Source organism: Balaenoptera acutorostrata, chromosome 6 (genome assembly GCF_949987535.1).
Source record: "Balaenoptera acutorostrata chromosome 6, mBalAcu1.1, whole genome shotgun sequence".
Classification (NCBI taxonomy): Eukaryota; Metazoa; Chordata; class Mammalia; order Artiodactyla; family Balaenopteridae; genus Balaenoptera; species Balaenoptera acutorostrata.
Genome location: NC_080069.1, coordinates 88,264,337 through 88,277,696, shown reverse-complemented (window position 1 = coordinate 88,277,696; position 13,360 = coordinate 88,264,337). Strand labels below are relative to the sequence as shown.

The window sequence follows — 13,360 nt, the reverse complement described above, 5'->3', positions numbered from 1 at the left end:
GAGAAAAGATCAGGGCCACACCCTCTTCCTAAAGCCCCTACATTTACTCTGCTACCAAGGCAGATGCTTTCTACCTTTCCTGGATAGGCTCACACTCTAGTTTCCATTTACACAGTTTATACTTACCCACTCTACTATTCTCTGAACCCACAGTCCCTTTCATATTACTGCCCCATGATCTAATAAACACTCTTCAATCCCACCTCCTGCCCCAGTTCCCAGCTCACATCTCCCTGCCTCATTCACAGTCCTCAACGCCCCTTTCCCCTGCTCTGTAGTTCACATTCCTAGGTGCTTCCTGGGAACTAACACCTCCCACAACTTCCCAATGTATTATCCAACCACATTTTGCGCAACATGGAACTACTGACTCCTATTAGCATATGTTTTTGAATCCTCCACCAAGGTGATCAATGGAGATGGGAATTTAAAGAACTCTTCCTATCTGCTCAGCAATAGGGTAACTCTGGGCAGGAAGATGTTCTAAACTTCAGAAGAAAGGTTTCCCTTGTCTTTGGTCTTCAGCATCTTTCTGCCAGTCATCGAATCCCTTCCCTCTTTTTTTAGCCTCCTGAAGGAGGATGGGGAAGATGGTGATACTCAGCTGTTACTCTCTAGCAATCTGACCTTGACCTGAGGTCTGATGGGGAGCCTCAGTAGGACTGATAACCCTTTTCCTGTCTGGGTTCTGTCTTGGACAGGATTGAAGGGAAGAGAGCAAGAGGGTGGATTTGGGAGTATAAACTTATGCTTAGGTCTCTTCCTGTTAGGAATCTAAGCCTGTATAAGAAGACCAATTATAATAGGTCAGGTGCCCTAGGCACTACTTCTCCCCACCAAACAATAACGTGGAGCCTCTTGGTCAACATTCTTTCTTATTCCATCCTTATCTGTAGCCTCCTGGCTCCCACAGCTCCAGAAGATATGGTATGTGTGTCTATGTGCATGTACATATGTGCATGGAGGTAAAGGGTGGACTCAATGCTTCCCAGTACCTCCTGTGTGGATCCCTGCATGTCTCCCTCGTAAACTTACAGTAGCTGTAGGGGTATCTCCTCCCTATTAAGCCTTTGTTTCTAGATCTGACCCCCTCTACGCTGACCCGCACTATAACAGCCTCATTAGAGATGCTCAGAAAGGAAGAAGGGGATTTTCTCTTCTTGACAAAATAGCATTAGCCCAAGCCTCTGTTCTTCCCCATCTCTGCACCACAGCCCAAATGTATGCATGGATGAGCTTGTCTAATGTTTGCGCTCACGCTCGCTCTCACTCTCTCTCCCTCTTTCGGGAAGACAAAGCCAACCCTCGAAGCCAGGGCCCAAATGTGCTGATCAGTTATTCTAGCGTCTCTGCCCTGCCCCTCCCCCCAGCTCCGCTGAGCCATACCTCTGTAAGGAGCCTTAGCTGTGTCTGGAGGCTTCTGTTCCTTTTGCACTCCGACCAAGCTCTATCTTGACAGTTCAAGCTGAGGCACTGTTCCACAGGACCACACAGGGGGAGCTGGGCTGATTTCCTAAGAGCTGATTTCTGCTAATACAATGGCATCGTTGCTAATGCAGGGAGGCTGCGCAATCCCAGCCCCAGTATCCTTGCCGCTGCTGCTGCCTCTGGTGCTGCGGTGACGTTGCTGCTAAGGGAAGGGGGAAGGGAAAGGAACAGGCATGCCCACAGTACAGCCGCTCAGCCTTCCTGCCTGCCAGTCCCCGTGGGACCTTTAGCCTGGGGAAGGGGGAAGGTAGAGAAAGGAGTCAGCCACTGAGGGCAGTCAGCTGGAAGATGAGAACTCTCCTTTAAAGCGGCAAAGAAAAATAGTGAGAGAGCTGGGCCTCGCTCCTCTCTCATCCCTAGGAGTCTCAGGGAAAAGGTCTGGGAGGAGGCTTAGAGCTTCCTTCCTTCCTTAGGCCCCTCCTTTTAGATCTCAGCCAGAAACCTCTCCCTCCTCTTTTCACCCACTCTGAATGACTCCTTGTTTTCCAGCTTTTTCCCCTCACTAGGATTCCAGACTAGCCTCAGGGTGGAGCAGCCAGCCTGGGAGAGGGTTCCTGAAGCCCTGCAGGGAGGCTGTGGGGACCAGTCATCATTCCGCCAGCAGTAACACCAAGTTCCTAGACTTGGCAATAGGCTTTCTAGGGCGTGCCTCTTCAGAGAAACGGGATCTCAGAAAAAAAGAGAGACTGGGCCATAGAGGCTTCTATATACAGGGTGGTAGTGAGCCTTAGGATCAAGTTGGCTACAGGCCCCCTTCCTACCACAGGGTCCATTTCAGTTCCCTGGATCTTCAGAGGGTCTGCTAGTGGGGCTGCTGTAGCAGAACCTTCCGCCCTCTCACCTACATCAGTTTTTGGTCAGTACTGAGCGGGGTCCAGCTGGGCCTGTGGGAAGGCAGAGTCCCTTTAGCCAGGCCAGGGGGCAGGAAGCCTATTTTCCTAGGGAAAGGAAGGCTAAGGAAAGGGAGTGGTCTTCCCCAGGCCAGAGAAAATTCTCAGTTCCATCTGAAGACCTACAGAGCCCTCCACCCCTTCCCTGCTCCACCCTTGTCAGGTTCTGGGCCAGTTCTGTGGGAATCAGTAGACAGTGGAGAAGCCAGAGCCAGAGCCAGTTGTACAGTAAGTAGCAGCATGTCTCTGTCCAGTTCACGCCACTGCCGCCTGCTGCCATCCTTGAACACAGAGATGGTCTCAAGATGGGCTTGGCCCTCAAGCACTAGCCCTGCATAGAGCTCCTTCCAGTATTGACTACCATCTGGACTCCACAGGCAAGCCCTTGGATTTCAGGTCCCTAAAAAGAAGCCTTAGGTCTACTGGCCAGCACCACATCAGCTACCACTCAGGATCCAGAAGATACGTCGTTTCTTTCCTCTTATTGTTGCTTCTATTCCCTATGAGACTCAGTGCTCAGTGACAGCATCCTAAGAGGAACTGAGTTGTAGAAGAACAGAAGTTGCTGAAGACCCAAAAACCTATCTCCAACCTTGAAATAAATGTTTGAGGGGCCATGGCTTCTTGATCCTACAAAGCAGGAAACAATGAGGAAGGGAAGGAAAGAGGAAGGCAGCTGTTCATAAAACTAGCCATGAACGATCCCCTCAAGGACAGTGAAAGGTGTCACTGTACTTCCCTCTCCCCTAGCTGGGCTGTAGGCTGGGGCAAAGTCAATCTCCATGACCAGTGCTTAGAATTCCAGTAAGAGCTCTGGGCCCAGGGTCTTTGTCCTTGAAATTTTTGTGAGGCTAAGCCATGCATTGTACTGGAGAGCTACTACTTAGGAAATGTTTCCAGCTGCCTACAGAAGGTGGCAGCTATCATACTTTCAGTGCTTAACTTACTTCACTATATCACAGACCACGTCATCACCTACTTTCCACCAACTATGGCCAAAGATCTTTAGGGCTTTGATGAGAAGATCAAATTTTTTTCTGGCTAGAAACAAAATATAAAAACCATCACATTATAAACCACAACTGCCTCCTAACTAGTCTTCTCACCTACAATTTACCTTCTATCTAGTACTGCCAGATTCATCTTCCTGAAGCCCCATCTTTATTCAACATGTCATTCCAGCCCCTTTTAATGGTTTCCCATTACCCAGAGAATCAAGTTCAAACTCATTTTGGCTTTCAAGGTCCTCCATCTTGGCTGTCTACTCCCTCTCTACCCAACCTTACTTCCCATCCCCGGTCATGTAGTCCTTCAAACCTGTTTCATAAGCTCTTTCCACTCTTTGTTCAGATTCTCCTGCCTGTTACACTTGGCTAAACCTATGAGGAATTATCCAAAACCTACAAGGCCCAGATCAACTCCTCCATCAAGTCTTCACTGATCACCTTGGAGCCAGAAATGATCTCTGTCTTCTGAACTGTGGCTGCAGGTTGTTGATTTTACAGACAAGAAAAAAATCCCACAAAAGCCAGGGGATCAATACGGGATTGCCAATTTCTTATATGGCCAAGTAAGATGATTAAACAACAACAACAAAATACACCCTACATCAACTATCACCATCATTTCATTAAAAAAGCACACTGTCATTATTTTTCTTATTTCATTGTGTACTGACGGAAGCTTCATCAGAACCTAACATCAGTTCATGAGAGGTTTTGATTAAGTAAATCATTTGTCACTTGACATGGTTATGTTCTTTTTTGCATATCTGCCTTAATGGCTCTTCTAGACTGCAAAGTCCAAGTTATAGTCATCTCTGTATCCCCAATACCCAGAGCTTAAGACAGTATCATTTTTATTTTGTGTTTCCTATAATACTAGCACAGTGTTTGGCTTATAGAAGGTGGTTAGTCAAAGTCTTGTTGAATAAGAGTAATACAAAAATAGTGAGAGAGTAAATGAAAGTAAGTGGTGGGCAGATCTGAATCAAAAGGCTGACAGAGAAGCCCCCTGCTGTTCATGAGAAAAAAAAAAAAAGGTCTGTTAAAAGAAAGCTTAGCAAAAAAAGGAATAATCCTTCATAACCTTGAGTTAGGTAATGCATTCTTAGACACGATACCACAAGTACAAGTGACAAAAGAAAAAAATAGGTAAGTTGGACTTCATAAAACTTTAAAACTTTTGTGCTTTAAAGAACACAATCAAGATAGTGAAAAGACAACCCACAGAATGGGAGAAAACATTTGCAAATCATATATATGATAAGGGACTTCTATCCAGAATACATAAAGGACTTTTACAACTCAGCAATAAAAAGACACATAACCCAATTTAAAAATGGGCAAAGGATCTGAATAGACATTTCTCTAAAGGAGACATACAAATGGTCAATAAGCACATGAAAAGATGCTCAACATCATTAGTTATTAGGGAAGTGCAAATCAAAACTTAAATGAGATACTACCCCCTACTAGAATGGCTAAATAAAAAAGAGAGACAATAACAAGTGTTGATGACAATGTGGAGACATTAGAACCCTCATATATTGCTGGGAGGATTGTAAAATGGTTCAGTCACTTTAGAAAATAGTCTGGTAGTTCCTCAATATGTAAAACACAGAGTTACCATGTGACCCAGAAATTCTACTCCTAGATATCTACCCCAAAGAAATGAAAACATATCTTCACACAAAAGCTTGCATATGAATGTTCACAGCAGCATTATTTATAATAGCCAAAAAGTGGGAATAACTCAATACCCATTAACAGACGAATGGATAGATAAAATGTGGTATATTCATAAAATGTAATATTATTCAGTAATAAAAAGAAACACGCTACAATATGGATGAACCTTGAAAACATTATGCTAAGTGAAAAATGCTGAACACAAAAGGCCACATATTGTTTGACTGCATTTATATGAAATGCCCAGACTAAGCAAATCTATGGAGACAAAAAGTAGATTAGTGGGACTTCCCTGGTGGTGCAGTGGTTAAGAATCTGCCTGCCAATGCAGGAGACACGGGTTCGAGCCCTGGTCCGGGAAGATCCCACATGCCACAGAGCAACTAAGCCCGTGTGCCACAACTGCTGAGCCTGTGCTCTAGAGCCCGCGAGCCACAACTACTGAGCCCATGTGCCACAACTACTGAAGCCCACGTGCCTAGAGCCCGTGCTCTGCAACAAGAGAAGCCACCGCAATGAGAAGCCCGTGCACCGCAACGAAGAGCAGCCCCTGCACGCCGCAACTAGAGAAAGCCCACGCGCGGCAACAAAGACCCAACGCAGCCAAAATAAATAAATAAATAAATTCATTAAAAAAAAAAAAAAGTAGGTTAGTGGCTGCCAGGGACCTGGGGGAAGGGAAAATGGGGAGTGATTGTTATTGGGTTTGGGATTTCTTTTTGGGATGATGCAAATGTTCTAAAATTAGATTATGGTGATGGTTGCACAACTCTGTGAATATACTAGTAACAATTGAATAGTATACTTTAAAAAAAATTTTTTATTGGATTATAGTTGCTTTACAATGTTGTATTAGTTTCTATTGTACAGCAAAGTGAATCAGCTTATATGTATACATATATCCCCCCTTTTTTGAATAGTATATACATATAAATATATCCCCTCTTTTTTGAATAGTGTACTTTAAATGGTGAAACAGATGTCAATTATATCTCAATAAAGCTGTTAAAAAAAAAAAGAAGCTGCAGCAGTGAATGGTGTTGCTCAGCTCCACAGAGGCAGGAGTCTTTAAAGGCTCTGTGACTGGGTGGGCGTGGGGTGGCAGAAACTCAGGTGTACTAGAAAGCAGAGGGTATCACTGCCATGTCAACCTAAGGACCTTAGACAATTCCCCCTTCCTTCTGTTTTTTTCAATACCAAAATTCTTAGAACAATGAACTATGTTAATCCTACTTTCTCCTTAACTATTTCTTAAACATCGGAAGTCTGTCTTCTTTTAATTAATACATGAACTGTCTGAAGCAGTTCTAATTTTTAAACCCATAATATTTATTTATTTATTTATTTTATTTTTTTTTTTTCCACACACACACAGTGTATTTTATTTTTACAAGAGATAAATAGACTGACACCAAGCATTGTACATGGATGACCACAACAAAAGCAACAATGATTGCAATTACCAAACATGAAACACACTTATACTATGTCATAATATTGACATTCAGTCCAGTAATCCTCCACTGTAACAGCTCCTTTACTTTGCAGTGAAAATTGATTTGTATATTCTTTTCCTCTGAGTCCTTGTGGGATTTTTTTTTTTAATTCAGACAGAAAGTCACAAAAATTATACTCATCCTCATCAGTTCACTCAGTCCCATGTAATTAATTTCTTTTTTTTCATCTTGACCTTTTGTTAGCACTTTTATGAGTTCATCAGTTTTTCATTAGAGTTCTGAAAATGCTTATTCATTCAGTTCAGCAGTACAGTCAGTTACCAGAAACCTGTACTTGTCAGAGTCTTTTCCATGAATTTCTTGAAGATGAAACCCTTTTATAGGAACATATTTGCAAAATCATCAGAGTACACCCAGAACTGTCTGTAAATGACAAAAGACTTAAAAATGACCATGGTTAAAGATTTGATGAAAGTTCATAATAACGCAGTTGACAAGAAAATTAGTTATTTCTGAGATATACATTTTAAAGTAATAACTAGGATTATTACTTATAACATTATACCAGAACATATAAGATTTTTAGACGTTTCCTGTAATGTCTGAAACATTTATATTAACATATTTCCATACAAATACAAATATAAGATTTTTAGAAATTTCATGTAATGTCTGAAACATTTATATTAACATATTTCCATACATATTTCCATACAAATACAAATATAAGATTTTTAGAAATTTCATGTAATGTCTGAAACATTTATATTAACATATTTCCATACATATTTCCATACAACTACAAATATAAGATTTTTAGAAATTTCATGTAATGTCTGAAACATTTATATTAACATATTTCCATACATATTTCCATACAAATACAAATATAAGATTTTTAGAAATTTCATGTAATGTCTGAAACATTTATATTAACATATTTCCATACAAATACAAATATAAGATTTTTAGAAATTTCATGTAATGTCTGAAACATTTATATTAATATATTTCCATACAAATAACCCAATGAAAATTTAGTATTAGTTGTTTTGTTTGTTTTTTTATACTGCAGATTCTTATTAGGCATCAGTTTTATACACATCAGTGTATACATGTCAATCCCAATCGCCCAAATCAGCACACCACCATCCCCACCTCATCGCAGTTTTCCCCCCTTGGTGTCCATATGTCCATTCTCTACATCTGTGTCTCAACTTCTGCCCTGCAAACTGGCTCATCTGTACCATTTTTCTAGGTTCCACATACATGCATTAATATACGATATTTGTTTTTCTCTTTCTGACTTACTTCACTCTGTATGACAGTCTCTAGATCCATCCACTTCTCAACAAATGACTCAATTTCGTTCCTTTTTATGGCTGAGTAATATTCCATTGTATATATGTACCACAGCTTCTTTATCCATTCATCTGTCGATGGGCATTTAGGTTGCTTCCATGACCTGGCTCTTGTAAATAGTGCTGCAATGAACATTGGGGTGCATGTGTCTTTTTGAATTATGGTTTTCTCTGGGTATATGCCCAGTAGTGGGATTGCTGGGTCATATGGTAATTCTATTTTTAGTTTTTTAAGGAACCTCCATATTGTTCTCCATAGTGGCTGTATCAATTTACATTCCCACCAACAGTGCAAGAGGGTTCCCTTCTCTCCACACCCTCTCCAGCATTTGTTGTTTGTAGATTTTCTGATGATGCCTATTCTAACAGGAGTGAGGTGATACCTCATTGTAGTTTTGATTTGCATTTCTCTAATAATTAGTGATGTTGAGCATCTTTTCATGTGCTTCGTGGCTGTCTGTATGTCTTCTTTGGAGAAATGTCTATTTAGGTCTTCTGCCCATTTTTGGATTGGGGTGTTTGTTTCTTTGATATTGAGCTGAATGAGCTGTTTATATATTTTGGAGATTAATCCTTTGTCCGTTGATTCATTTGCAAATATTTTCTCCCATTCTGAGGGTTGTCTTTTCGTCTTGTTTATGGTTTCCTTTGCTGTGCAAAAGCTTTGAAGTTTCATTAGGTCCCACTTGTTTATTTTTGTTTTTATTTCCATTACTCTAGGAGGTGGATCGAAAAAGATCTTGCTGTGATTTATGTCAAAGAGTGTTCTTCCTATGTTTTCCTCTAAGAGTTTTATAGTGGCCAGTCTTATATTTAGGTCTCTAATCCATTTTGAGTTTATTTTTGTGTATGGTGTTAGGGAGTATTCTAATTTCATTCTTTTACATGTGGCTGTCCAGTTTTCCCAGCACCACTTATTGAAGAGACTGTCTTTTCTCCATTGTATATCTTTGCCTCCTTTGTCATAGATTAGTTGACCATAGGTGCGTGGGTTAATCTCTGGGCTTTCTATCTTGTTCCATTGATCTATGTTTCTGTTTTTGTGCCAGTACCATATTGTCTTGATTACTGTAGCTTTGTAGTATAGTCTGAAGTCAGGGAGTCTGATTCCTCCAGCTCCATTTTTTTGCCTCAAGACTGCTTTGGCTATTCGGGGTCTTTTGTGTCTCCATACAAATTTTAAGATGATTTGTTCTAGCTCCGTAAAAAATGCCATTGGTAATTTGATAGGGATTGCATTGAATCTGTAGATTGCTTTGGGTAGTATACTCATTTTCACAATGTTGATTCTTCCAATCCAAGAACATGGTATATCTCTCCATCTGTTGGTATCATCTTTAATTTCTTTCATCAGTGTCTTATAGTTTTCTGCATACAGGTCTTTTGTCTCCCTAGGTAGGTTTATTCCTAGGTATTTTATTCTTTTTGTTGCAATGGTAAATGGGAGTGTTTCCATAATTTCTCTTTCAGATTTTTCATCATTAGTGTATAGGAATGCAAGAGATTTCTGTGCATTAATTTTGTAACCTGCAACTTTACCATATTCATTAATCAGCTCTAGCAGTTTTCTGGTGGCAGTTTTAGGATTCTCTATGTATAGTATCATGTCATCCGCAAACAGTGACAGTTTTACTTCTTCTTTTCCAATTTGTATTCCTTTTATTTCTTTTTCTTCTGATTGCCGTGGCTAGGACTTCCAGAACTATGTTGAATAATAGTGGTGAGAGTGGACATCCTTGTCTCGTTCCTGATCTTAGAGGAAATGCTTTCAGTTTTTCACCATTGAGAATGATGTTTGCTGTGGGTTTGTCATATATGGCCTTTATTATGTTGAGGTAGGTTCCCTCTATGCCCACTTTCTGGAGAGTTTTTATCAGAAATGGGTGTTGAATTTTGTCAAAAGCTTTTTCTGCATCTATTGAGCTGATCATATGGTTTTTCTTCTTCAATTTGTTAATATGGTGTATCACATTGATTGATTTGCGTATATTGAAGAATCCTTGCATCCCTGGGATAAATCCCACTTGATCGTGGTGTATGATCCTTTTAATGTGTTGTTGGATTCTGTTTGCTAGTATTTTGTTGAGGATTTTTGCATCTATATTCATCAGTGATATTGGTCTGTAATTTTCTTTTTTTGTAGTGTCTTTGTCTGGTTTTGGTATCAGGGTGATGGTGGCCTCATAGAATGAGTTTGGGAGAGTTCCTTCCTCTGCAATTTTTTGGAAGAGTTTGAGAAGGATGGGTGTTAGCTCTTCTCTAAATGTTTGATAGAATTCACCTGTGAAGCCATCTGGTCCTGGACTTTTGTTTGTTGGAAGATTTTTAATCACAGTTTCAATTTCATTACTTGTGATTGGTCTGTTGATATTTTCTGTTTCTTCCTGATTCAGTCTTGGAAGGTTATACCTTTCTAAGAATTTGTCCATTTCTTCCAGGTTGTCCATTTTATTGGCATAAAGTTGCTTGTAGTAGTCTCTTAGGATGTTTTGTATTTCTGCGGTGTCTGTTGTAACTTCTCCTTTTTCATTTCTGATTTTATTGATTTGAGTCCTCTCCCTCTTTTTCTTGATGAGTCTGGCTAATGGCTTATCAATTTTGTTTATCTTCTCAAAGAACCAACTTTTAGTTTTATTGATCTTTGCTATTGTTTTCTTTGTTTCTATTTCATTTATTTCTGCTCTGATCTTTATGATTTCTTTCCTTCTGCTAACTTTGGATTTTGTTTGTTCTTCTTTCTCTAGTTTCTTTAGGTGTAAAGTTAGATTGTTTACTTGAGATTTTTCTTGTTTCTTTAGGTAGGCTTGTATAGCTATAAACTTCCCTCTTAGAACCGCTTTTGCTGCATCCCATAGGTTTTGGGTCGTCGTGTTTTCATTGTCATTTGTCTCTAGGTATTTTTTTATTTCCTGTTTGATTTCTTCAGTGATCTCTTGGTTATTTAATAACGTATTGTTTAGCCTCCATGTGTTTGTCTTTTTTACGTTTTTTTCCCTGTAATTCATTTCTAATCTCATAGCGTTGTGGTCAGAAAAGATGCTTGATATGATTTCAATTTTCTTAAATTTACTGAGGCTTGATTTGTGACCCAAGATGTGATCTATCCTGGAGAATGTTCCGTGCGCACTTGAGAAGAACGTGTAATCTGCCGTTTTTGGATGGAATGTCCTATATATATCAATTAAATCTATCTGGTCTATTGTGTCATTTAAAGCTTCTGTTTCCTTATTTATTTTCATTTTGGATGATCTGTCCATTGGTGTAAGTGAGGTGTTAAAGTCCCCCACTATTATTGTGTTACTGTCGATTTCCTCTTTTATAGCTGTTAGCAGTTGCCTTATGTATTGAGGTGCTCCTATGTTGGGTGCATATATATTTATAATTGTTATATCTTCTTCTTGGATGGATCCCTGGATCATTATGTAGTGTCCTTCCTTGTCTCTTGTAACATTCTTTATTTTAAAGTCTATTTTATCTGATATGAGTATAGCTACTCCAGCTTTCTTTTGATTTCCATTTGCATGGAATATCTTTTTCCATCCCCTCACTTTCAGTCTGTATGTGTCCCTAGGTCTGAAGTGGGTCTCTTGTAGACAGCATATATATGGGTCTTGTTTTTGTATCCATTCAGCCAGTCTATGTCTTTTGGTTGGGGCATTTAATCCATTCACGTTTAAGGTAATTATCGATATGTATGTTCCTATGACCATTTTCTTAATTGTCTTGGGTTTGTTTTTGTAGGTCCTTTTCTTCTCTTGTGTTTCCCACTTAGAGAAGTTCCTTTAGCATTTGTTGTAGAGCTGGTTTGGTGGTGCTGAATTCTCTTAGCTTTTGCTTGTCTGTAAAGCTTTTGATTTCTCCATCAAATCTAAATGAGATCCTTGCTGGGTAGAGTAATCTTGGTTGTAGGTTCTTCCCTTTCATCACTTTAAGTATTTCATGCCACTCCCTTCTGGCTTGCAGAGTTTCTGCTGAGAAATCAGCTGTTAACCTTATGGGAGTTCCCTTGTATGTTATTTGTCGTTTTTCCCTTGCTGCTTTCAGTAATTTTTCTTTGTCTTTAATTTTTGCCACTTTGATTACTATGTGTCTCGGCGTGTTTCTCCTTGGGTTTATTCTGTATGGGACTCTCTGCGCTTCCTGGACTTGGGTGGCTATTTCCTTTCCCATGTTAGGGAAGTTTTCGACTATAATCTCTTCAAATATTTTCTCTGGTCCTTTCTCTCTCTCTTCTCCTTCTGGGACCCCTATAATGCGAATGTTGTTGCGTTTAATGTTGTCCCAGAGGTCTCTTATGCTGTCTTCATTTCTTTTCATTCTTTTTTCTTTAGTCTGTTCCGCAGCAGTGAATTCCACCATTCTGTCTTCCAGGTCACTTATCCGTTCTTCTGCCTCAGTTATTCTGCTATTGATTCCTTCTAGTGTAGTTTTCATTTCAGTTATTGTATTGGTCATCTCTGTTTTAAACCCATAATATTTAAATTGCCGGACCCTTAGCCATCCCCTCCTACTGAAACGTTCTTTTGCCTTTGGCTTCCATAACAACAACCCTCCTAGTTCTACTTCTTAGATCATTGTTTCTTAGTTGTTTAATACAATACCTGACCTATATTTAAAGGTAGATTTACAGCAGGGCTCAGACCTGAAGTCTTTTTCAACCTGAGAAGTGTTTAGCCCTTCCCATTATACTGTTGATTTCCAAATCTTACATTCTTCCTGCGTTTCCAGAATCAAATCTCCAATACCGTATTAGATACTTCTCATTATTACCTCAAATTCAACATGTTTAAAACCAAATTGAGGGACTTCCCTGGTGGTCCGGTGGTTGAGAATCCATCTTGCAATACAGGGGATGCCAGTTCGATTCCTGGTCGGGGAACTAAGATGCCACATGGCGCAGGGCAACTGAGCCTATGCGCCACAACTACTGAGCCCACACGCTCTGGAGTGTGGGCGCCACAACTGGAGAGCCCGCATGCTGCAACTACTGAGCTTGCGCGCTCTGGAGCCCGCACACCACGACTAGAGAGAAGCCTGCGCACCGCAGTGAGGAGCCCGCACGCTGCAATGGAAGATCCCACATGCGGCAACTAAGACCCGATGCAGCCAATAAATAAACAAACAAATAAATATTAAGGAGACTGTCCTTAAAAATAAAAAATAAAAAAATAAAGCCAGGGGCTTCCCTGGTGGCGCAGTGGTTGAGAGTCTGCCTGCCGATGCAGGGGACACGGGCTCGAGCCCTGGTCTGGGAAGATCCCACATGCCGCGGAGCAGCTGGGCCCGTGAGCCACAATTGCTGAGCCTGCGCGTCTGGAGCCTGTGCTCCGCAACAAGAGAGGCCGCGATAGTGAAAGGCCCGCGCACCGCAATGAGGAGTGGCCCCCGCTCGCCACAACTAGAGAAAGCCCTCGCACAGAAACGAAGACCCAGCACAGCGTAAATAAATAAATAAATTTAAATAAAAGAACTAC

At 40.5% G+C, this 13,360-nt stretch overlaps 1 protein-coding gene across 4 annotated transcripts in view; it reads right to left on the bottom strand.

Moving 5' to 3' along the window:
- Positions 1-13,360, bottom strand: part of RUSC2 (RUN and SH3 domain containing 2) — a 66,343-nt gene that overhangs the window by 19,937 nt on the left and 33,046 nt on the right. Inside the window, exon 1 of one of the 4 annotated variants that reach the window (XM_007196958.2) lies at positions 1,387-1,866. The exons of the other annotated variants lie outside the window; for them this stretch is intronic. The gene's annotated coding sequence lies outside the window, so the exon portion shown is untranslated. Of the gene's footprint in view, positions 1-1,386; positions 1,867-13,360 lie in introns of those variants that run through there. 4 annotated transcript variants of the gene reach the window in all.